Genomic DNA, 20,879 nt, shown 5'->3' on the forward strand with positions numbered 1-20,879 from the left:
AGCCCCTCTGTTTCAGCCCCTCTGTTTCAGCCCCTCTGTTTCTCGCCCTCTGTTTCAGCCCCTCTGTTTCTCACCCTCTGTTTCAGCACCTCTGTTTCAGCCCCTCTGTTTCTCGCCCTCTGTTTCAGCCCCTCTGTTTCAGCACCTCTGTTTCAGCCCCTCTGTTTCTCGCCCTCTGTTTCAGCCCCTCTGATTCAGCCCCTCTGTTTCTCGCCATCTGTTTCAGCCCCTCTGTTTCTCGCCCTCTGTTTCAGCCCCTCTGTTTCAGCCCCTCTGTTTCAGCCCCTCTGTTTCTCGCCCTCTGTTTCAGCCCCTCTGTTTCTCGCCCTCTGTTTCAGCCTCTCTGTTTCTCGCCCTCTGTTTCAGCCCCTCTGTTTCAGCCCCTCTGATTCAGCCCCTCTGTTTCAGCCCCTCTGATTCAGCCCCTCTGTTTCAGACCCTCTATTTCAGCCCCTCTGTTTCAGCCACTCTGTTTCAGGCTCTCTGTTTCAGCCCGTCTGTTTCAGCCCCTCTGTTTCAGCCCCTCTGTTTCAGCCCCTCTGATTCAGTACCTTAGTTTCTCGCCCTCTGTTTCAGCCCCTCTGTTTCAGCCCCTCTATTTCAGCCCCTCTGTTTCAGCCCCTCTGTTTCAGGCTCTCTGTTTCAGCCCGTCTGTTTCAGCCCCTCTGTTTCAGACCCTCTGATTCAGTCCCTTTGTTTCTCGCCCTCTGTTTCAGGCCCTCTGTTTCAGACCCTCTGATTCAGCCCCTCTGATTCAGCCCCTCTGTTTCTCGCCCTCTGTTTCAGCCCCTCTGTTTCAGCCCCTCTGATTCAGCCCCTCTGATTCAGCCCCTCTGTTTCTCGCCCTCTGTTTCAGCCCCTCTGTTTCTCGCCCTCTGTTTCAGCGCCTCTGTTTCAGACCCTCTGTTTCAGTCCCTCTGTTTCTCACCCTCTGTTTCTCGCCCTCTGTTTCAGCCCCTCTGTTTCTCGCCCTCTGTTTCAGCCCCTCTGTTTCTCGCCCTCTGTTTCAGCCCCTCTGTTTCAGCCCCTCTGTTTCTCGCCCTCTGTTTCGGCCTCTCTGTTTCTTGCCCTCTGTTTCAGCCCCTCTGTTTCTCGCCCTCTGTTTCAGCCTCTCTGTTTCTCGCCCTCTGTTTCAGCCCCTCTGTTTCAGCCCCTCTGATTCAGCCCCTCTGTTTCAGCCCCTCTGTTTCTCGCCCTCTGTTTCAGCCCCTCTGATTCAGCCCCTCTGATTCAGCCCCTCTGTTTCAGCCCCTCTATTTCAGCCCCTCCTTTTCAGCCCCTCTGTTTCAGGCTCTCTGTTTCAGTCCGTCTGTTTCAGCCCCTCTGTTTCAGCCCCTCTGATTCAGTCCCTTAGTTTCTCGCCCTCTGTTTCAGCCCCTCTGTTTCAGCCCCTCTGTTTCAGCCCCTCTGTTTCAGCCCCTCTGTTTCTCGCCCTCTGTTTCTGCCCCTCTGTTTCAGCCCCTCTGTTTCAGCCCCTCTGTTTCTTGCCCTCTGTTTCAGCCCCTCTGTTTCAGCCCCTCTGTTTCAGCCCCTCCGATTCAGCCCCTCTGTTTCAGCCCCTCTGTTTCTGCCCCTCTGTTTCAGCCCCTCTGTTTCTCGCCCTTTGTTTCAGCCCCTCTGTTTCTCGCCCTCTGTTTCAGCCCCTCTGTTTCAGCCCCTCTGTTTCAGCCCCTCTGTTTCTCGCCCTCTGTTTCAGCCCCTCTGTTTCTTGCCCTCTGTTTCAGCCCCTCTGTTTCAGCCCCTCTGTTTCAGCCTCTCTGTTTCTCGCCCTCTGTTTCTGCCCCTCTGTTTCTCGCCCTCTGTTTCAGCCCCTCTGTTTCTCGCCTTCTGTTTCAGCCCCTCTGATTCAGCCCCTCTGTTTCAGCCCCTCTGATTCAGCCCGTCTGTTGCAGCCCCTCTGTTTCAGCCCTTCTGTTTCAGCCACTCGGCTTCAGCCCCTCTGTTTCTTGCCCTCTGTTTCAGCCCCTCTGTTTCTCGCCCTCTGTTTCAGCCCCTCTGTTTCTCGCCCTCTGTTTCAGCCCCTCTGTTTCGCACTCTCTGTTTCAGCCCCTCTGTTTCAGCCCCTCTGTTTCTCGCCCTCTGTTTCTGCTCCTCTGTTTCTCGCCCTCTGTTTCAGCCCCTCTGTTTCTCGCCCTCTGTTTCAGCCCCTCTGATTCAGCCCCTCTGTTTCAGCCCCTCTGAATCAGCCCCTCTGTTTCAGCCCCTCTGTTTCAGCCCCTCTGTTTCTCGCCCTCTGTTTCAGCCCCTCTGTTTCTCACCCTCTGTTTCAGCACCTCTGTTTCAGCCCCTCTGTTTCTCGCCCTCTGTTTCAGCCCCTCTGTTTCTCGCCCTCTGTTTCAGCCCCTCTGATTCAGCCCCTCTGTTTCTCGCCCTCTGTTTCAGCCCCTCTGTTTCTCGCCATCTGTTTCAGCCCCTCTGTTTCTCGCCCTCTGTTTCAGCCCCTCTGTTTCAGCCCCTCTGTTTCAGCCCCTCTGTTTCTCGCCCTCTGTTTCAGCCCCTCTGTTTCTCGCCCTCTGTTTCAGCCTCTCTGTTTCTCGCCCTCTGTTTCAGCCTCTCTGTTTCAGCCCCTCTGATTCAGCCCCTCTGTTTCAGCCCCTCTGTTTCAGCCCCTCTGTTTCTCGCCCTCTGTTTCAGCCACTCTGTTTCTCGCCCTCTGTTTCAGCCCCTCTGTTTCTCGCCCTCTGTTTCAGCCCCTCTGTTTCAGCCCCTCTGTTTCAGCCCCTCTGTTTCAGCCCCTCTGTTTCTCGCCATCTGTTTCAGCCCCTCTGTTTCTTGCCCTCTGTTTCAGCCCCTCTGTTTCTCGCCCTCTGTTTCAGCCCCTCTGTTTCTCACCCTCTGTTTCAGCACCTCTGTTTCAGCCTCCTCTGTTTCTCGCCCTCTGTTTCAGCCCCTCTGTTTCTCGCCCTCTGTTTCAGCCCCTCTGATTCAGCCCCTCTGTTTCTCGCCCTCTGTTTCAGCCTCTCTGTTTCTCGCCCTCTGTTTCAGCCCCTCTGTTTCAGCCCCTCTGATTCAGCCCCTCTGTTTCAGCCCCTCTGTTTCTCGCCCTCTGTTTCAGTCCGTCTGTTTCAGCCCCTCTGTTTCAGCCCCTCTGATTCAGTCCCTTAGTTTCTCGCCCTCTGTTTCAGCCCCTCTGTTTCAGCCCCTCTGATTCAGCCCCTCTGATTCAGCCCCTCTGTTTCTCGCCCTCTGTTTCAGCCCCTCTGTTTCAGCCCCTCTGTTTCTCGCCCTCTGTTTCTGCCCCTCTGTTTCAGCCCCTCTGTTTCAGCCCCTCTGTTTCTTGCCCTCTGTTTCAGCCCCTCTGTTTCAGCCCCTCTGTTTCAGCCCCTCCGATTCAGCCCCACTGTTTCAGCCCCTCTGTTTCTGCCCCTCTGTTTCAGCCCCTCTGTTTCTCGCCCTTTGTTTCAGCCCCTCTGTTTCTCGCCCTCTGTTTCAGCCCCTCTGTTTCAGCCCCTCTGTTTCAGCCCCTCTGTTTCTCGCCCTCTGTTTCAGCCCCTCTGTTTCTTGCCCTCTGTTTCAGCCCCTCTGTTTCAGCCCCTCTGTTTCAGCCTCTCTGTTTCTCGCCCTCTGTTTCTGCCCCTCTGTTTCTCGCCCTCTGTTTCAGCCCCTCTGTTTCTCGCCTTCTGTTTCAGCCCCTCTGATTCAGCCCCTCTGTTTCAGCCCCTCTGATTCAGCCCCTCTGTTGCAGCCCCTCTGTTTCAGCCCTTCTGTTTCAGCCACTCGGCTTCAGCCCCTCTGTTTCTTGCCCTCTGTTTCAGCCCCTCTGTTTCTCGCCCTCTGTTTCAGCCCCTCTGTTTCTCGCCCTCTGTTTCAGCCCCTCTGTTTCGCACTCTCTGTTTCAGCCCCTCTGTTTCAGCCCCTCTGTTTCTCGCCCTCTGTTTCTGCTCCTCTGTTTCTCGCCCTCTGTTTCAGCCCCTCTGTTTCAGCACCTCTGAATCAGCCCCTCTGTTTCAGTCCCTCTGTTTCAGCCCCTCTGTTTCTCGCCCTCTGTTTCAGCCCCTCTGTTTCTCACCCTCTGTTTCAGCACCTCTGTTTCAGCCCCTCTGTTTCTCGCCCTCTGTTTCAGCCCCTCTGTTTCTCGCCCTCTGTTTCAGCCCCTCTGATTCAGCCCCTCTGTTTCTCGCCCTCTGTTTCAGCCCCTCTGTTTCTCGCCATCTGTTTCAGCCCCTCTGTTTCTCGCCCTCTGTTTCAGCCCCTCTGTTTCAGCCCCTCTTTTTCAGCCCCACTGTTTCTCGCCCTCTGTTTCAGCCCCTCTGTTTCTCGCCCTCTGTTTCAGCCTCTCTGTTTCTCGGCCTCTGTTTCAGCCCCTCTGTTTCAGCCCCTCTGATTCAGCCCCTCTGTTTCAGCTCCTCCGATTCAGCCCCTCTGTTTCAGACCCTCTATTTCAGCCCCTCTGTTTCAGCCACTCTGTTTCAGGCTCTCTGTTTCAGCCCGTCTGTTTCAGCCCCTCTGTTTCAGCCCCTCTGTTTCAGCCCCTCTGATTCAGTCCCTTAGTTTCTCGCCCTCTGTTTCAGGCCCTCTGTTTCAGCCCCTCTGATTCAGCCCCTCTGATTCAGCCCCTCTGTTTCTCGCCCTCTGTTTCAGCCCCTCTGTTTCAGCCCCACTGATTCAGCCCCTCTGATTCAGCCCCTCTGTTTCTCGCCCTCTGTTTCTGCCCCTCTGTTTCAGCCCCACTGTTTCAGCCCCTCTGTTTCTTGCCCTCTGTTTCAGCCCCTCTGTTTCAGCCCCTCTGTTTCAGCCCCTCCGATTCTGCCCCTCTGTTTCAGCCCCTCTGTTTCAGCCCCTCTGTTTCAACCCCTCTGTTTCTCGCCCTCTGTTTCAGTCCCTCTGTTTCTCGCCCTCTGTTTCAGCCCCTCTGTTTCAGCCCCTCTGTTTCTCGCCCTCTGTTTCAGTCCCTCTGTTTCTCGCCCTCTGTTTCAGCCCCTCTGTTTCAGCCCCTCTGTTTCAGCCCCTCTGTTTCTTGCCCTCTGTTTCAGCCCCTCTGTTTCTCGCCCTCTGTTTCAGCCCCTCTGTTTCTCGCCCTCTGTTTCAGCCCCTCTGTTTCTCGCCCTCTGTTTCAGCCCCTCTGTTTCTTGCCCTCTGTTTCTGCCCCTCTGTTTCAGGCCCTCTGTTTCAGCCCCTCTGTTTCTCGCCCTCTTTTTACGCCCCTCTGATTCAGCCCCTCTGTTTCAGACCCTCTGAATCAGCCACTCTGATTCAGCCCCTCTGTTTCAGCCCCTCTGTTTCAGCCCCCCTGTTTAACGCCCTCTGTTCCAGCCCCTCTGTTTCTCACCCTCTGTTTCAGCCCCTCTGTTTCAGCCCCTCTGTTTCTCGCCCTCTGTTTCAGCCCCTCTGTTTCTCGGCATCTGTTTCAGCCCCTCTGATTCAGCCCCTCTGTTTCTCACCCTCTGTTTCAGCCCATCTGTTTCTCGCCCTCTTTTTCAGCCCCTCTATTTCTTGCCCTCTGTTTCAGCCCCTCTGTTTCAGCCCCTCTGTTTCAGCCCCTCTGTTTCTTGCCCTCTGTTTCAGCCCCTCTGTTTCTCGCCCTCTGTTTCAGCCCCTCTGTTTCTCGCCCTCTGTTTCAGCCCCTCTGTTTCAGCCCCTCTGTTTCAGCCCCTCTGTTTCAGCCCCTCTGTTTCTCGCCCTCTGCTTCAGCCCCTCTGTTTCTTGCCCTCTGTTTCAGCACCTCTGTTTCTCGCCCTCTGTTTCAGCCTCTCTGTTTCTCGCCCTCTGTTTCAGCCCCTCGGTTTCAGCCCCTCTGATTCAGCCCCTCTGTTTCAGCCCCTCTGATTCAGCCCCTCTGTTTCAGCCCCTCTATTTCAGCCCCTCCATTTCAGCCCCTCTGTTTCAGGCTCTCTGTTTCAGTCCGTCTGTTTCAGCCCCTCTGTTTCAGCCCCTCTGATTCAGTCCCTTAGTTTCTCGCCCTCTGTTTCAGCCCCTCTGTTTCAGCCCCTCTGATTCAGCCCCTCTGATTCAGCCCCTCTGTTTCTCGCCCTCTGTTTCAGCCCCTCTGTTTCAGCCCCTCTGTTTCTCGCCCTCTGTTTCTGCCCCTCTGTTTCAGCCCCTCTGTTTCAGCCCCTCTGTTTCTTGCCCTCTGTTTCAGCCCCTCTGTTTCAGCCCCTCCGATTCAGCCCCTCTGTTTCAGCCCCTCTGTTTCTGCCCCTCTGTTTCAGCCCCTCTGTTTCTCGCCCTTTGTTTCAGCCCCTCTGTTTCTCGCCCTCTGTTTCAGCCCCTCTGTTTCAGCCCCTCTGTTTCTCGCCCTCTGTTTCAGCCCCTCTGTTTCTTGCCCTCTGTTTCAGCCCCTCTGTTTCAGCCCCTCTGTTTCAGCCCCTCTGTTTCTCGCCCTCTGTTTCTGCCCCTCTGTTTCTCGCCCTCTGTTTCAGCCCCTCTGTTTCTCGCCTTCTGTTTCAGCCCCTCTGATTCAGCCCCTCTGTTTCAGCCCCTCTGATTCAGCCCCTCTGTTGCAGCCCCTCTGTTTCAGCCCTTCTGTTTCAGCCACTCGGTTTCAGCCCCTCTGTTTCTTGCCTCTGTTTCAGCCCCTCTGTTTCTCGCCCTCTGTTTCAGCCCCTCTGTTTCTCGCCCTCTGTTTCTGCTCCTCTATTTCTCGCCCTCTGTTTCAGCCCCTCTGTTTCTCGCCCTCTGTTTAAGCCCCTCTGATTCAGCCCCTCTGTTTCAGCCCCTCTGAATCAGCCCCTCTGTTTCAGCCCCTCTGTTTCAGCCCCTCTGTTTCTCGCCCTCTGTTTCAGCCCCTCTGTTTCTCACCCTCTGTTTCAGCACCTCTGTTTCAGCCTCCTCTGTTTCTCGCCCTCTGTTTCAGCCTCTCTGTTTCTCGCCCTCTGTTTCAGCCCCTCTGATTCAGCCCCTCTGTTTCTCGCCCTCTGTTTCAGCCCCTCTGTTTCTCGCCATCTGTTTCAGCCCCTCTGTTTCTCGCTCTCTGTTTCAGCCCCTCTGTTTCAGCCCCTCTGTTTCAGCCCCTCTGTTTCTCGCCCTCTGTTTCAGCCCCTCTGTTTCTCGCCCTCTGTTTCAGCCTCTCTGTTTCTCGCCCTCTGTTTCAGCCCCTCTGTTTCAGCCCCTCTGTTTCAGCCCCTCTGATTCAGCCCCTCTGTTTCAGACCCTCTATTTCAGCCCCTCTGTTTCAGCCACTCTGTTTCAGGCTCTCTGTTTCAGCCCGTCTGTTTCAGCCCCTCTGTTTCAGCCCCTCTGTTTCAGCCCCTCTGATTCAGTACCTTAGTTTCTCGCCCTCTGTTTCAGCCCCTCTGTTTCAGCCCCTCTATTTCAGCCCCTCTGTTTCAGCCCCTCTGTTTCAGGCTCTCTGTTTCAGCCCGTCTGTTTCAGCCCCTCTGTTTCAGCCCCTTTGATTCAGTCCCTTAGTTTCTCGCCCTCTGTTTCAGGCCCTCTGTTTCAGCCCCTCTGATTCACCCCCTCTGATTCAGCCCCTCTGTTTCTCGCCCTCTGTTTCAGCCCCTCTGTTTCAGCCCCTCTGATTCAGCCCCTCTGATTCAGCCCCTCTGTTTCTCGCCCTCTGTTTCTGCCCCTCTGTTTCAGCCCCTCTGTTTCAGCCCCTCTGTTTCTTGCCCTCTGTTTCAGCCCCTCTGTTTCAGCCCCTCTGTTTCAGCCCCTCCGATTCAGCCCCTCTGTTTCAGCCCCTCTGTTTCAGCCCCTCTGTTTCAACCCCTCTGTTTCTCGCCCTCTGTTTCAGCCCCTCTGATTCAGCCACTCTGTTTCTGGCCCTCTGTTTCAGCCCCTCTGTTTCTCGCCCTCTGTTTCAGCCCCTCTGTTTCAGCCCCTCTGTTTCAGCCCCTCTGTTTCTCGCCCTTTGTTTCAGCCCCTCTGTTTCTCGCCCTCTGTTTCAGCCCCTCTGTTTCTCGCCCTCTGTTTCAGCCCCTCTGTTTCTCCCCCTCTGTTTCAGCCCCTCTGTTTCAGCCCCTCTGTTTCTCGCCCTCTGTTTCAGCCCCTCTGTTTCTCGCCCTCTGTTTCAGCTCCTCTATTTCTCGCCCTCTGTTTCACCCCTCTATTTTAGCCCCACTGTTTCAGCCCCTTTGTTTCAGCCACTATGTTTCTCGCCCTCTGTTTCAGCCCCTCTGTTTCCACCCCTCTGTTTCAGCCCCTCTGTTTCTCGCTCTCTGTTTCAGCCCCTCTGTTTCCGCCCCTCTGTTTCAGCCCCTCTGTTTCAGCCCCTCTGTTTCTCGCCCTCTGTTTCAGCCCGTCTGTTTCTTGCCCTCTGTTTCAGCCCCTCTGTTTCTCGCCCTCTGTTTCAGCCCCTCTGTTTCAGCCCCTCTGTTTCAGCCCCTCTGTTTCTTGCCCTCTGTTTCAGCCCCTCTGTTTCAGCCCCTCTGTTTCAGCCCCTCCGATTCAGCCCCTCTGTTTCAGCCCCTCTGTTTCTGCCCCTCTGTTTCAGCCCCTCTGTTTCTCGCCCTTTGTTTCAGCCCCTCTGTTTCTCGCCCTCTGTTTCAGTCCCTCTGTTTCAGCCCCTCTGTTTCAGCCCCTCTGTTTCTCGCCCTCTGTTTCAGCCCCTCTGTTTCTTGCCCTCTGTTTCAGCCCCTCTGTTTCAGCCCCTCTGTTTCAGCCCCTCTGTTTCTCGCCCTCTGTTTCTGCCCCTCTGTTTCTCGCCCTCTGTTTCAGCCCCTCTGTTTCTCGCCTTCTGTTTCAGCCCCTCTGATTCAGCCCCTCTGTTTCAGCCCCTCTGATTCAGCCCCTCTGTTGCAGCCCCTCTGTTTCAGCCCTTCTGTTTCAGCCACTCGGTTTCAGCCCCTCTGTTTCTTGCCCTCTGTTTCAGCCCCTCTGTTTCTCGCCCTCTGTTTCAGCCCCTCTGTTTCTCGCCCTCTGTTTCAGCCCCTCTGTTTCGCACTCTCTGTTTCAGCCCCTCTGTTTCAGCCCCTCTGTTTCTCGCCCTATGTTTCTGCTCCTCTATTTCTCGCCCTCTGTTTCAGCCCCTCTGTTTCTCGCCCTCTGTTTAAGCCCCTCTGATTCAGCCCCTCTGTTTCAGCCCCTCTGAATCAGCCCCTCTGTTTCAGCCCCTCTGTTTCAGCCCCTCTGTTTCTCGCCCTCTGTTTCAGCCCCTCTGTTTCTCACCCTCTGTTTCAGCACCTCTGTTTCAGCCTCCTCTGTTTCTCGCCCTCTGTTTCAGCCCCTCTGTTTCTCGCCCTCTGTTTCAGCCCCTCTGATTCAGCCCCTCTGTTTCTCGCCCTCTGTTTCAGCCCCTCTGTTTCTCGCCATCTGTTTCAGCCCCTCTGTTTCTCGCTCTCTGTTTCAGCCCCTCTGTTTCAGCCCCTCTGTTTCAGCCCCTCTGTTTCTCGCCCTCTGTTTCAGCCCCTCTGTTTCTCGCCCTCTGTTTCAGCCTCTCTGTTTCTCGCCCTCTGTTTCAGCCCCTCTGTTTCAGCCCCTCTGATTCAGCCCCTCTGTTTCAGCCCCTCTGATTCAGCCCCTCTGTTTCAGACCCTCTATTTCAGCCCCTCTGTTTCAGCCACTCTGTTTCAGGCTCTCTGTTTCAGCCCGTCTGTTTCAGCCCCTCTGTTTCAGCCCCTCTGTTTCAGCCCCTCTGATTCAGTACCTTAGTTTCTCGCCCTCTGTTTCTGCTCCTCTATTTCTCGCCCTCTGTTTCAGCCCCTCTGTTTCTCGCCCTCTGTTTCAGCCCCTCTGTTTCTCGCCCTCTGTTTCAGACCCTCTATTTCAGCCCCTCTGTTTCAGCCACTCTGTTTCAGGCTCTCTGTTTCAGCCCGTCTGTTTCAGCCCCTCTGTTTCGCACTCTCTGTTTCAGCCCCTCTGTTTCAGCCCCTCTGTTTCTCGCCCTCTGTTTCTGCTCCTCTATTTCTCGCCCTCTGTTTCAGCCCCTCTGTTTCTCGCCCACTGTTTCAGCCCCTCTGTTTCTCGCCCTCTGTTTCAGCCTCCCGGTTTCTCGCCCTCTGTTTCAGACCCTCTATTTCTCGCCCTCTGTTTCAGCCCCTCTATTTTAGCCCCACTGTTTCAGCCCCTTTGTTTCAGCCACTATGTTTCTCGCCCTCTGTTTCAGCCCCTCTGTTTCCGCCCCTCTGTTTCAGCCCCTCTGTTTCTCGCTCTCTGTTTCAGCCCCTCTGTTTCCGCCCCTCTGTTTCAGCCCCTCTGTTTCAGCCCCTCTGTTTCTCGCCCTCTGTTTCAGGCCCTCTGTTTCTTGCCCTCTGTTTCAGCCACTCTGTTTCTCGCCCTCTGTTTCAGCCACTCTGTTTCTGGCCCTCTGTTTCAGCCCCTCTGTTTCTCGCTCTCTGTTTCAGCCCCTCTGTTTCCGCCCCTCTGTTTCAGCCCCTCTGTTTCTCGCCCTCTGTTTCAGCCCCTCTGTTTCTCGCCCTCTGTTTCAGCCTCCCGGTTTCTCGCCCTCTGTTTCAGCCCCTCCATTTCTCGCCCTCTGTTTCAGCCCCTCTATTTTAGCCCCACTGTTTCAGCCCCTGTGTTTCAGCCACTATGTTTCTCGCCCTCTGTTTCAGCCCCTCTGTTTCAGCCCCTCTGTTTCTCGCCCTCTGTTTCAGCCCCTCTGTTTCTTGCCCTCTGTTTCAGCCACTCTGTTTCTCGCCCTCTGTTTCAGCCACTCTGTTTCTCGCCCTCTGTTTCAGCCACTCTGTTTCTCGCCCTCTGTTTCAGCCACTCTGTTTCTCGCCCTCTGTTTCAGCCCCTCTGTTTCTCGCCCTGTGTTTCAGCCTCTCTGTTTCTCGCCCACTGTTTCAGCCCCACTGTTTCAGCCCGTCTGTTTCAGCCCCTCTGTTTCAGCCCCTCTGTTTCTCGCCCTCTGTTTCAGCCCCTCTGTTTCTCGCCCTCTGTATCAGGCGCTTTGTTTCAGCCCCTTTGTTTCAGCCCCACTTTTTCAGCCCCTCTGTTTCTCGCCCTCTGTTTCTCGCCCTCTGTTTCAGCCACTCTGTTTCTCGCCCTCTGTTTCAGCCCCTCTGTTTCAGCCCATCTGATTCAGCCTGTCTGATTCAGCCCCTCTGTTTCTCGCCCTCTGTTTCTGCCCCTCCGTTTCTTGCCCTCTGTTTCAGCCCGTCTGTTTCTCGCCTTCTGTTTCAGCCCCTCTGATTCAGCCCCTCTGTTTCAGCCCCTCTGATTCAGCCCCTCTGATTCAGCCCCTCTGTTTCTCGCCCTCTGTTTCAGCCCCTCTGTTTCAGCCCTTCTGTTTCAGACACTCGGTTTCAGCACCTGTGTTTCTTGCCCTCTGTTTCAGCCCCTCTGTTTCTCGCCCTCTGTTTCAGCCCCTCTGTTTCTCGCCCTCTGTTTCAGCCCCTCTGTTTCGCACTCTCTGTTTCAGCCCCTCTGTTTCAGCCCCTCTGTTTCAGCCCCTCCGATTCAGCCCCTCTGTTTCAGCCCCTCTGTTTCTGCCCCTCTGTTTCAGCCCCTCTGTTTCTCGCCCTTTGTTTCAGCACCTCTGTTTCTCGCACTCTGTTTCAGCCCCTCTGTTTCAGCCCCTCTGATTCTCGCCCTCTGTTTCAGCCCCTCTGTTTCTTGCCCTCTGTTTCAACCCACTGTTTCAGCCCCACTGTTTCTCGCCCTCTGTTTCTGCCCCTCTGTTTCTCGCCCTCTGTTTCAGCCCGTCTGTTTCTCGCCTTCTGTTTCAGCCCCTCTGATTCAGGCCCTCTCTTTCAGCCCCTCTGTTTCTCGCCTTCTGTTTCAGACCCTCTGATTCAGGCCCTCTGTTTCAGCCCCTCTGATTCAGCCCCTCTGTTTCAGCCCCTCAGTTCCTCGCCCTCTGTTTCAGCCCCTCTGTTTCTCGCCCTCTGTTTCAGCCCCTCTGTTTCTCGCCTTCTGTTTCAGCCCCTCTGATTCAGGCCCTCTCTTTCAGCCCCTCTGTTTCTCGCCTTCTGTTTCAGACCCTCTGATTCAGGCCCTCTGTTTCAGCCCCTCTGATTCAGCCCCTCTGATTCAGCCCCTCTGTTTCTCGCCCTCTGTATCAGCCCCTCTGTTTCAGCCCCTCTGTTTCAGCCCCTCAGTTCCTCGCCCTCTGTTTCAGCCCCTCTGTTTCTTGCCCTCTGTTTCAGCCACTCTGTTTCTCGCCCTCTGTTTCAGCCTCTCTGTTTCTCGCCCTCTGTTTCAGCCCCTCTGTTTCAGCCCCTCTATTTCAGCCCCTCTGTTTCTCGCCCTCTGTTTCAGCCACTCTGATTCAGCCCCTCTGTTTCTCGCCCTCTGTTTCAGCCCCTCTGTTTCTCACCCTCTGTTTCAGCCCCTCTGTTTCAGCCCCTCTGTTTCAGCCCCTCTGTTTCTCGCCCTCTGTTTCAGCCCCTCTGTTTCTCGCCCTCTGTTTCAGCCCCTCTGTTTCTCGCCCTCTGTTTCAGCTCCTCTGTTTCTCGCCCTCTGTTTCAGCCCCTCTGTTTCAGCCCCTCTGTTTCAGCCCCTCTGTTTCTCGCCCTCTGTTTCAACCCCTCTGTTTCTCGCCCTCTGTTTCAGCCTCCCGGTTTCTCGCCCTCTGTTTCAGCCCCTCTATTTCTCGCCCTCTGTTTCAGCCCCTCTATTTTAGCCCCACTGTTTCAGCCACTTTGTTTCAGCTACTATGTTTCTCGCCCTCTGTTTCAGCCCCTCTGTTTCCGCGCCTCTGTTTCAGCCCCTCTGTTTCTCGCTCTCTGTTTCAGCCCCTCTGTTTCCGCCCCTCTGTTTCAGCCCCTCTGTTTCAGCCCCTCTGTTTCTCGCCCTCTGTTTCAGCCCCTCTGTTTCTTGCCCTCTGTTTCAGCCACTCTGTTTCTCGCCCTCTGTTTCAGCCACTCTGTTTCTGGCCCTCTGTTTCAGCCCCTCTGTTTCTCGCTCTCTGTTTCAGCCCCTCTGTTTCCGCCCCTCTGTTTCAGCCCCTCTGTTTCAGCCCCTCTGTTTCTCGCCCTCTGTTTCAGCCCCTCTGTTTCTTGCCCTCTGTTTCAGCCACTCTGTTTCTCGCCCTCTGTTTCAGCCACTCTGTTTCTCGCCCTCTGTTTCAGCCCCTCTGTTTCAGCCCCTCTGTTTCAGTCCCTCTGTTTCAGCCCATCTGTTTCTCGCCCTCTGTTTCAGCCCCTCTGTTTCTCGCCCTGTGTTTCAGCCTCTCTGTTTCTCGCCCTCAGTTTCAGCCCCACTGTTTCAGCCCGTCAGTTTCAGCCCCTCTGTTTCAGCCCCTCTGTTTCTCACCCTCTGTTTCAGCCCCTCTGTTTCTCGCCCTCTGTATCAGGCGCTTTGTTTCAGCCCCTTTGTTTCAGCCCCACTTTTTCAGCCCCTCTGTTTCTCGCCCTCTGTTTCTCGCCCTCTGTTTCAGCCACTCTGTTTCTCGCCCTCTGTTTCAGCCCCTCTGTTTCAGCCCATCTGATTCAGCCTGTCTGATTCAGCCCCTCTGTTTCTCGCCCTCTGTTTCAGCCAATCTGTTTCAGCCCCTCTGTTTCTTGCCCTCTGTTACAGCCCCTCTGTTTCTCGCCCTCTGTTTCAGCCCCTCTGTTTCTCGCCCTCTGTTTCAGCCCCTCTGTTTCTCGCCCTCTGTTTCAGCCCCTCTGTTTCCGCCCCTCTGTTTCAGCCCCTCTGTTTCAGCCCCTCTGTTTCTCGCCCTCTGTTTCAGCCCCTCTGTTTCTTGCCCTCTGTTTCAGCCACTCTGTTTCTCGCCCTGTGTTTCAGCCTCTCTGTTTCTCGCCCTCTGTTTCAGCCCCACTGTTTCAGCCCGTCTGTTTCAGCCCCTCTGTTTCAGCCCCTCTGTTTCTCGCCCTCTGTTTCAGCCCCTCTGTTTCTCGCCCTCTGTATCAGGCGCTTTGTTTCAGCCCCTTTGTTTCAGCCCCACTTTTTCAGCCCCTCTGTTTCTCGCCCTCTGTTTCTCGCCCTCTGTTTCAGCCACTCTGTTTCTCGCCCTCTGTTTCAGCCCCTCTGTTTCAGCCCATCTGATTCAGCCTGTCTGATTCAGCCCCTCTGTTTCTCGCCCTCTGTTTCAGCCAATCTGTTTCAGCCCCTCTGTTTCTTGCCCTCTGTTACAGCCCCTCTGTTTCTCGCCCTCGGTTTCAGCCCCTCTGTTTCTCGCCCTCTGTTTCAGCCCCTCTGTTTCTCGCCCTCTGTTTCAGTCCCTCTGTTTCGCGCTCTCTGTTTCAGCCCGTTTGTTTCAGTCCCTCTGTTTCTCGCCCTCTGTTTCTGCCCGTCTGTTTCTCGCCCTCTGTTTCAGCCACTCTGTTTCTCGCCCTCTGTTTCAGCCCCTCTGTTTCTCGCCCTCTGTTTCACCCCCTCTGTTTCTCACCCTCTGTTTCAGTCCCTCTGTTTCGCGCTCTCTGTTTCAGCCCCTCTGTTTCAGTCCCTCTGTTTCTCGCCCTCTGTTTCTGCCCGTCTGTTTCTCGCCCTCTGTTTCAGCCCCTCTGTTTCTTGCCCTCTGTTTCTGCCCCTCTGTTTCTCGCCCTTAGTTTCCGCCCCTCTGATTCAGCCCCTCTGTTTCAGACCCTCTGAATCAGCCACTCTGATTCAGCCCCTCTGTTTCAGCCCCTCTGTTTCAGCCACTCTGTTTCTCGCCCTCTGTTTCAGCCCCTCTGTTTCTCACCCTCTGTTTCAGCCCCTCTGTTTCAGCCCCTCTGTTTCTCGCCCTCTGTTTCAGCCCCTCTGTTTCTCGGCATCTGTTTCAGCCACTCTGATTCAGCCCCTCTGTTTCTCACCCTCTGTTTCAGCCTCTCTGTTTCTCGCCCTCTTTTTCAGACCCTCTATTTCTTGCACACTGTTTCAGCCCCTCTGTTTCAGCCCCTCTGTTTCAGCCCCTCTGTTTCTCGCCCTCTGTTTCAGCCCCTCTGTTTCTCGCCCTCTGTTTCAGCCCCTCTGTTTCTCACCCTCTGTTTCAGCCCCTCTGTTTCTTGCCCTCTGTTTCAGCCACTCTGTTTCTCGCCCTCTGTTTCAGCCACTCTGTTTCTCGCCCTCTGTTTCAGCCCCTCTGTTTCAGCCCCTCTGTTTCAGTCCCTCTGTTTCAGCCCCGCTGTTTCTCGCCCTCTGTTTCAGCCCCTCTGTTTCTCGCCCTGTGTTTCAGCCTCTCTGTTTCTCGCCCTCTGTTTCAGCCACTCTGTTTCTCGCCCTCTGTTTCAGCCCCTCTGTTTCAGCCCCTCTGTTTCTCGCCCTCTGTTTCAGCCCCTCTGTTTCTCGCCCTCTGTATCAGGCGCTTTGTTTCAGCCCCTTTGTTTCAGCCCCACTTTTTCAGCCCCTCTGTTTCTCGCCCTCTGTTTCTCGCCCTCTGTTTCAGCCACTCTGTTTCTCGCCCTCTGTTTCAGCCCCTCTGTTTCAGCCCATCTGATTCAGCCTGTCTGATTCAGCCCCTCTGTTTCTCGCCCTCTGTTTCAGCCAATCTGTTTCAGCCCCTCTGTTTCTTGCCCTCTGTTACAGCCCCTCTGTTTCTCGCCCTCTGTTTCAGCCCCTCTGTTTCTCGCCCTCTGTTTCAGCCCCTCTGTTTCTTGCCCTCTGTTTCAGCCCCTCTGTTTCTCGCTCTCTGTTTCAGCCCCTCTGTTTCCGCCCCTCTGTTTCAGCCCCTCTGTTTCAGCCCCTCTGTTTCTCGCCCTCTGTTTCAGCCCCTCTGTTTCTTGCCCTCTGTTTCAGCCAATCTGTTTCAGCCCCTCTGTTTCTTGCCCTCTGTTACAGCCCCTCTGTTTCTCGCCCTCTGTTTCAGCCCCTCTGTTTCTCGCCCTCTGTTTCAGCCCCTCTGTTTCTCGCCCTCTGTTTCAGCCCCTCTGTTTCCGCCCCTCTGATTCAGCCCCTCTGTTTCAGCCCCTCTGTTTCTCGCCCTCTGTTTCAGCCCCTCTGTTTCTTGCCCTCTGTTTCAGCCACTCTCTTTCTCGCCCTGTGTTTCAGCCTCTCTGTTTCTCGCCCTCTGTTTCAGCCCCACTGTTTCAGCCCGTCTGTTTCAGCCCCTCTGTTTCAGCCCCTCTGTTTCTCGCCCTCTGTTTCAGCCCCACTGTTTCTCGCCCTCTGTATCAGGCGCTTTGTTTCAGCCCCTTTGTTTCAGCCCCACTTTTTCAGCCCCTCTGTTTCTCGCCCTCTGTTTCTCGCCCTCTGTTTCAGCCACTCTGTTTCTCGCCCTCTGTTTCAGCCCCTCTGTTTCAGCCCATCTGATTCAGCCTGTCTGATTCAGCCCCTCTGTTTCTCGCCCTCTGTTTCAGCCAATCTGTTTCAGCCCCTCTGTTTCTTGCCCTCTGTTACAGCCCCTCTGTTTCTCGCCCTCGGTTTCAGCCCCTCTGTTTCTCGCCCTCTGTTTCAGCCCCTCTGTTTCTCGCCCTCTGTTTCAGTCCCTCTGTTTCGCGCTCTCTGTTTCAGCCCGTTTGTTTCAGTCCCTCTGTTTCTCGCCCTCTGTTTCTGCCCGTCTGTTTCTCGCCCTCTGTTTCAGCCACTCTGTTTCTCGCCCTCTGTTTCTGCCCCTCTGTTTCTCGCCCTCTGTTTCAGCCCCTCTGTTTCTCACCCTCTGTTTCAGTCCCTCTGTTTCGCGCTCTCTGTTTCAGCCCCTCTGTTTCAGTCCCTCTGTTTCTCGCCCTCTGTTTCTGCCCGTCTGTTTCTCGCCCTCTGTTTCAGCCCCTCTGTTTCTTGCCCTCTGTTTCTGCCCCTCTGTTTCTCGCCCTTAGTTTCCGCCCCTCTGATTCAGCCCCTCTGTTTCAGACCCTCTGAATCAGCCACTCTGATTCAGCCCCTCTGTTTCAGCCCATCTGTTTCAGCCACTCTGTTTCTCGCCCTCTGTTTCAGCCCCTCTGTTTCTCACCCTCTGTTTCAGCCCCTCTGTTTCAGCCCCTCTGTTTCTCGCCCTCTGTTTCAGCCCCTCTGTTTCTCGGCATCTGTTTCAGCCACTCTGATTCAGCCCCTCTGTTTCTCACCCTCTGTTTCAGCCTCTCTGTTTCTCGCCCTCTTTTTCAGCCCCTCTATTTCTTGCACACTGTTTCAGCCCCTCTGTTTCAGCCCCTCTGTTTCAGCCCCTCTGTTTCTCGCCCTCTGTTTCAGCCCCTCTGTTTCTCGCCCTCTGTTTCAGCCCCTCTGTTTCTTGCCCTCTGTTTCAGCCACTCTGTTTCTCGCCCTCTGTTTCAGCCACTCTGTTTCTCGCCCTCTGTTTCAGCCCCTCTGTTTCAGCCCCTCTGTTTCAGTCCCTCTGTTTCAGCCCCTCTGTTTCTCGCCCTCTGTTTCAGCCCCTCTGTTTCTCGCCCTGTGTTTCAGCCTCTCTGTTTCTCGCCCTCTGTTTCAGCCACTCTGTTTCTCGCCCTCTGTTTCAGCCCCTCTGTTTCAGCCCCTCTGTTTCTCGCCCTCTGTTTCAGCCCCTCTGTTTCTCGCCCTCTGTATCAGGCGCTTTGTTTCAGCCCCTTTGTTTCAGCCCCACTTTTTCAGCCCCTCTGTTTCTCGCCCTCTGTTTCTCGCCCTCTGTTTCAGCCACTCTGTTTCTCGCCCTCTGTTTCAGCCCCTCTGTTTCAGCCCATCTGATTCAGCCCCTCTGTTTCTCGCCCTCTGTTTCAACCCCTCTGTTTCAGCCAATCTGTTTCAGCCCCTCTGTTTCTTGCCCTCTGTTACAGCCCCTCTGTTTCTCGCCCTCTGTTTCAGCCCCTCTGTTTCTCGCCCTCTGTTTCAGCCCCTCTGTTTCTTGCCCTCTGTTTCAGCCCCTCTGTTTCTCGCTCTCTGTTTCAGCCCCTCTGTTTCCGCCCCTCTGTTTCAGCCCCTCTGTTTCAGCCCCTCTGTTTCTCGCCCTCTGTTTCAGCCCCTCTGTTTCTTGCCCTCTGTTTCAGCCACTCTGTTTCTCGCCCTGTGTTTCAGCCTCTCTGTTTCTCGCCCTCTGTTTCAGCCCCACTGTTTCAGCCCGTCTGTTTCAGCCCCTCTGTTTCAGCCCCTCTGTTTCTCGCCCTCTGTTTCAGCCCCTCTGTTTCTCGCCCTCTGTATCAGGCGCTTTGTTTCAGCCCCTTTGTTTCAGCCCCACTTTTTCAGCCCCTCTGTTTCTCGCCCTCTGTTTCTCGCCCTCTGTTTCAGCCACTCTGTTTCTCGCCCTCTGTTTCAGCCCCTCTGTTTCAGCCCATCTGATTCAGCCTGTCTGATTCAGCCACTCTGTTTCTCGCCCTCTGTTTCAGCCAATCTGTTTCAGCCCCTCTGTTTCTTGCCCTCTGTTACAGCCCCTCTGTTTCTCGCCCTCTGTTTCAGCCCCTCTGTTTCTCGCCCTCTGATTCAGCCCCTCTGTTTCTCGCCCTCTGTTTCAGTCCCTCTGTTTCGCGCTCTCTGTTTCAGCCCGTTTGTTTCAGTCCCTCTGTTTCTCGCCCTCTGTTTCTGCCCGTCTGTTTCTCGCCCTCTGTTTCAGCCCCTCTGTTTCTCGCCCTCTGTTTCAGCCCCTCTGTTTCTCGCCCTCTGTTTCAGCCCCTCTGTTTCTCGCCCTCTGTTTCAGTCCCTCTGTTTCGCGCTCTCTGTTTCAGCCCCTCTGTTTCAGTCCCTCTGTTTCTCACACTCTGTTTCTGCCCGTCTGTTTCTCGCCCTCTGTTTCAGCCCCTCTGTTTCAGCCCCTCTGTTTCAGCCCCTCTGTTTCTCGCCCTCTGTTTCAGCCCCTCTGTTTCTCGCCCTCTGTATCAGGCGCTTTGTTTCAGCCCCTTTGTTTCAGCCCCACTTTTTCAGCCCCTCTGTTTCTCGCCCTCTGTTTCTCGCCCTCTGTTTCAGCCACTCTGTTTCTCGCCCTCTGTTTCAGCCCCTCTGTTTCAGCCCATCTGATTCAGCCTGTCTGATTCAGCCACTCTGTTTCTCGCCCTCTGTTTCAGCCAATCTGTTTCAGCCCCTCTGTTTCTTGCCCTCTGTTACAGCCCCTCTGTTTCTCGCCCTCTGTTTCAGCCCCTCTGTTTCTCGCCCTCTGATTCAGCCCCTCTGTTTCTCGCCCTCTGTTTCAGTCCCTCTGTTTCGCGCTCTCTGTTTCAGCCCATTTGTTTCAGTCCCTCTGTTTCTCGCCCTCTGTTTCTGCCCGTCTGTTTCTCGCCCTCTGTTTCAGCCCCTCTGTTTCTCGCCCTCTGTTTCAGCCCCTCTGTTTCTCGCCCTCTGTTTCAGCCCCTCTGTTTCTCGCCCTCTGTTTCAGTCCCTCTGTTTCGCGCTCTCTGTTTCAGCCCCTCTGTTTCAGTCCCTCTGTTTCTCACACTCTGTTTCTGCCCGTCTGTTTCTCGCCCTCTGTTTCAGCCCCTCTGTTTCTTGCCCTCTGTTTCTGCCCCTCTGTTTCTCGCCCTTAGTTTCCGCCCCTCTGATTCAGCCCCTCTGTTTCAGACCCTCTGAATCAGCCACTCTGATTCAGCCCCTCTGTTTCAGCCCCTCTGTTTCAGCCCCTCTGTTTCTCGCCCTCTGTTTCAGCCCCTCTGTTTCTCACCCTCTGTTTCAGCCCCTCTGTTTCAGCCCCTCTGTTTCTCGCCCTCTGTTTCAGCCCCTCTGTTTCTCGGCATCTGTTTCAGCCACTCTGATTCAGCCCCTCTGTTTCTCACCCTCTGTTTCAGCCTCTCTGTTTCTCGCCCTCTTTTTCAGCCCCTCTATTTCTTGCACTCTGTTTCAGCCCCTCTGTTTCAGCCCCTCTGTTTCAGCCCCTCTGTTTCTCGCCCTCTGTTTCAGCCCCTCTGTTTCTCGCCCTCTGTTTCAGCCCCTCTGTTTCTCGCCCACTGTTTCAGCCCCTTTATTTCTCGCCCTCTGTTTCAGCCCCTCTGTTTCAGCCCCACTGTTTCAGCCCCTCTGTTTCAGCCCCTCTGTTTCTCACCCTCTGTTTCAGCCCCTCTGTTTCTCGCCCTCTGTTTCAGCCCCTCTGTTTCTCGCCGTCTGTTTCAGCCCCTCTGTTTCAGTCCCTCTGTTTCTCGCCCTCTTTTTCTCGCCCTCTGTTTCAGCCCCTCTGTTTCTCGCCCTCTGTTTCTCGCCCTCTGTTTCAGCCCCTCTGTTTCAGCCCCTCTGTTTCTCGCTCTCTGTTTCAGCCCCTCTGTTTCCGCCCCTCTGTTTCAGTCCCTCTGTTTCAGCCCCTCTGTTTCTCGCCCTCTGTTTCAGCCACTCTGTTTCTCGCCCTGTGTTTCAGCCTCTCTGTTTCTCGCCCTCTGTTTCAGCCCCACTGTTTCAGCCCGACTGTTTCAGCCCCTCTGTTTCAGCCCCTCTGTTTCTCGCCCTCTGTTTCAGCCCCTCTGTCTCTCGCCCTCTGTATCAGGCGCTTTGTTTCAGCCCCTTTGTTTCAGCCCCACTTTTTCAGCCCCTCTGTTTCTCGCCCTCTGTTTCTCGCCCTCTGTTTCAGCCACTCTGTTTCTCGCCCTCTGTTTCAGCCCCTCTGTTTCAGCCCATCTGATTCAGCCTGTCTGATTCAGCCACTCTGTTTCTCGCCCTCTGTTTCAGCCAATCTGTTTCAGCCCCTCTGTTTCTTGCCCTCTGTTACAGCCCCTCTGTTTCTCGCCCTCTGTTTCAGCCCCTCTGTTTCTCGCCCTCTGATTCAGCCCCTCTGTTTCTCGCCCTCTGTTTCAGTCCCTCTGTTTCGCGCTCTCTGTTTCAGCCCGTTTGTTTCAGTCCCTCTGTTTCTCGCCCTCTGTTTCTGCCCGTCTGTTTCTCGCCCTCTGTTTCAGCCCCTCTGTTTCTCGCCCTCTGTTTCAGCCCCTCTGTTTCTCGCCCTCTGTTTCAGCCCCTCTGTTTCTCGCCCTCTGTTTCAGTCCCTCTGCTTCGCGCTCTCTGTTTCAGCCCCTCTGTTTCAGTCCCTCTGTTTCTCACACTCTGTTTCTGCCCGTCTGTTTCTCGCCCTCTGTTTCAGCCCCTCTGTTTCAGCCCCTCTGTTTCAGCCCCTCTGTTTCTCGCCCTCTGTTTCAGCCCCTCTGTTTCTCGCCCTCTGTATCAGGCGCTTTGTTTCAGCCCCTTTGTTTCAGCCCCACTTTTTCAGCCCCTCTGTTTCTCGCCCTCTGTTTCTCGCCCTCTGTTTCAGCCACTCTGTTTCTCGCCCTCTGTTTCAGCCCCTCTGTTTCAGCCCTTCTGATTCAGCCTGTCTGATTCAGCCA

The sequence above is a fragment of the Chiloscyllium punctatum genome, unplaced genomic scaffold (assembly GCF_047496795.1).
Source record: "Chiloscyllium punctatum isolate Juve2018m unplaced genomic scaffold, sChiPun1.3 scaffold_54, whole genome shotgun sequence".
Taxonomy (NCBI): domain Eukaryota; kingdom Metazoa; phylum Chordata; class Chondrichthyes; order Orectolobiformes; family Hemiscylliidae; genus Chiloscyllium; species Chiloscyllium punctatum.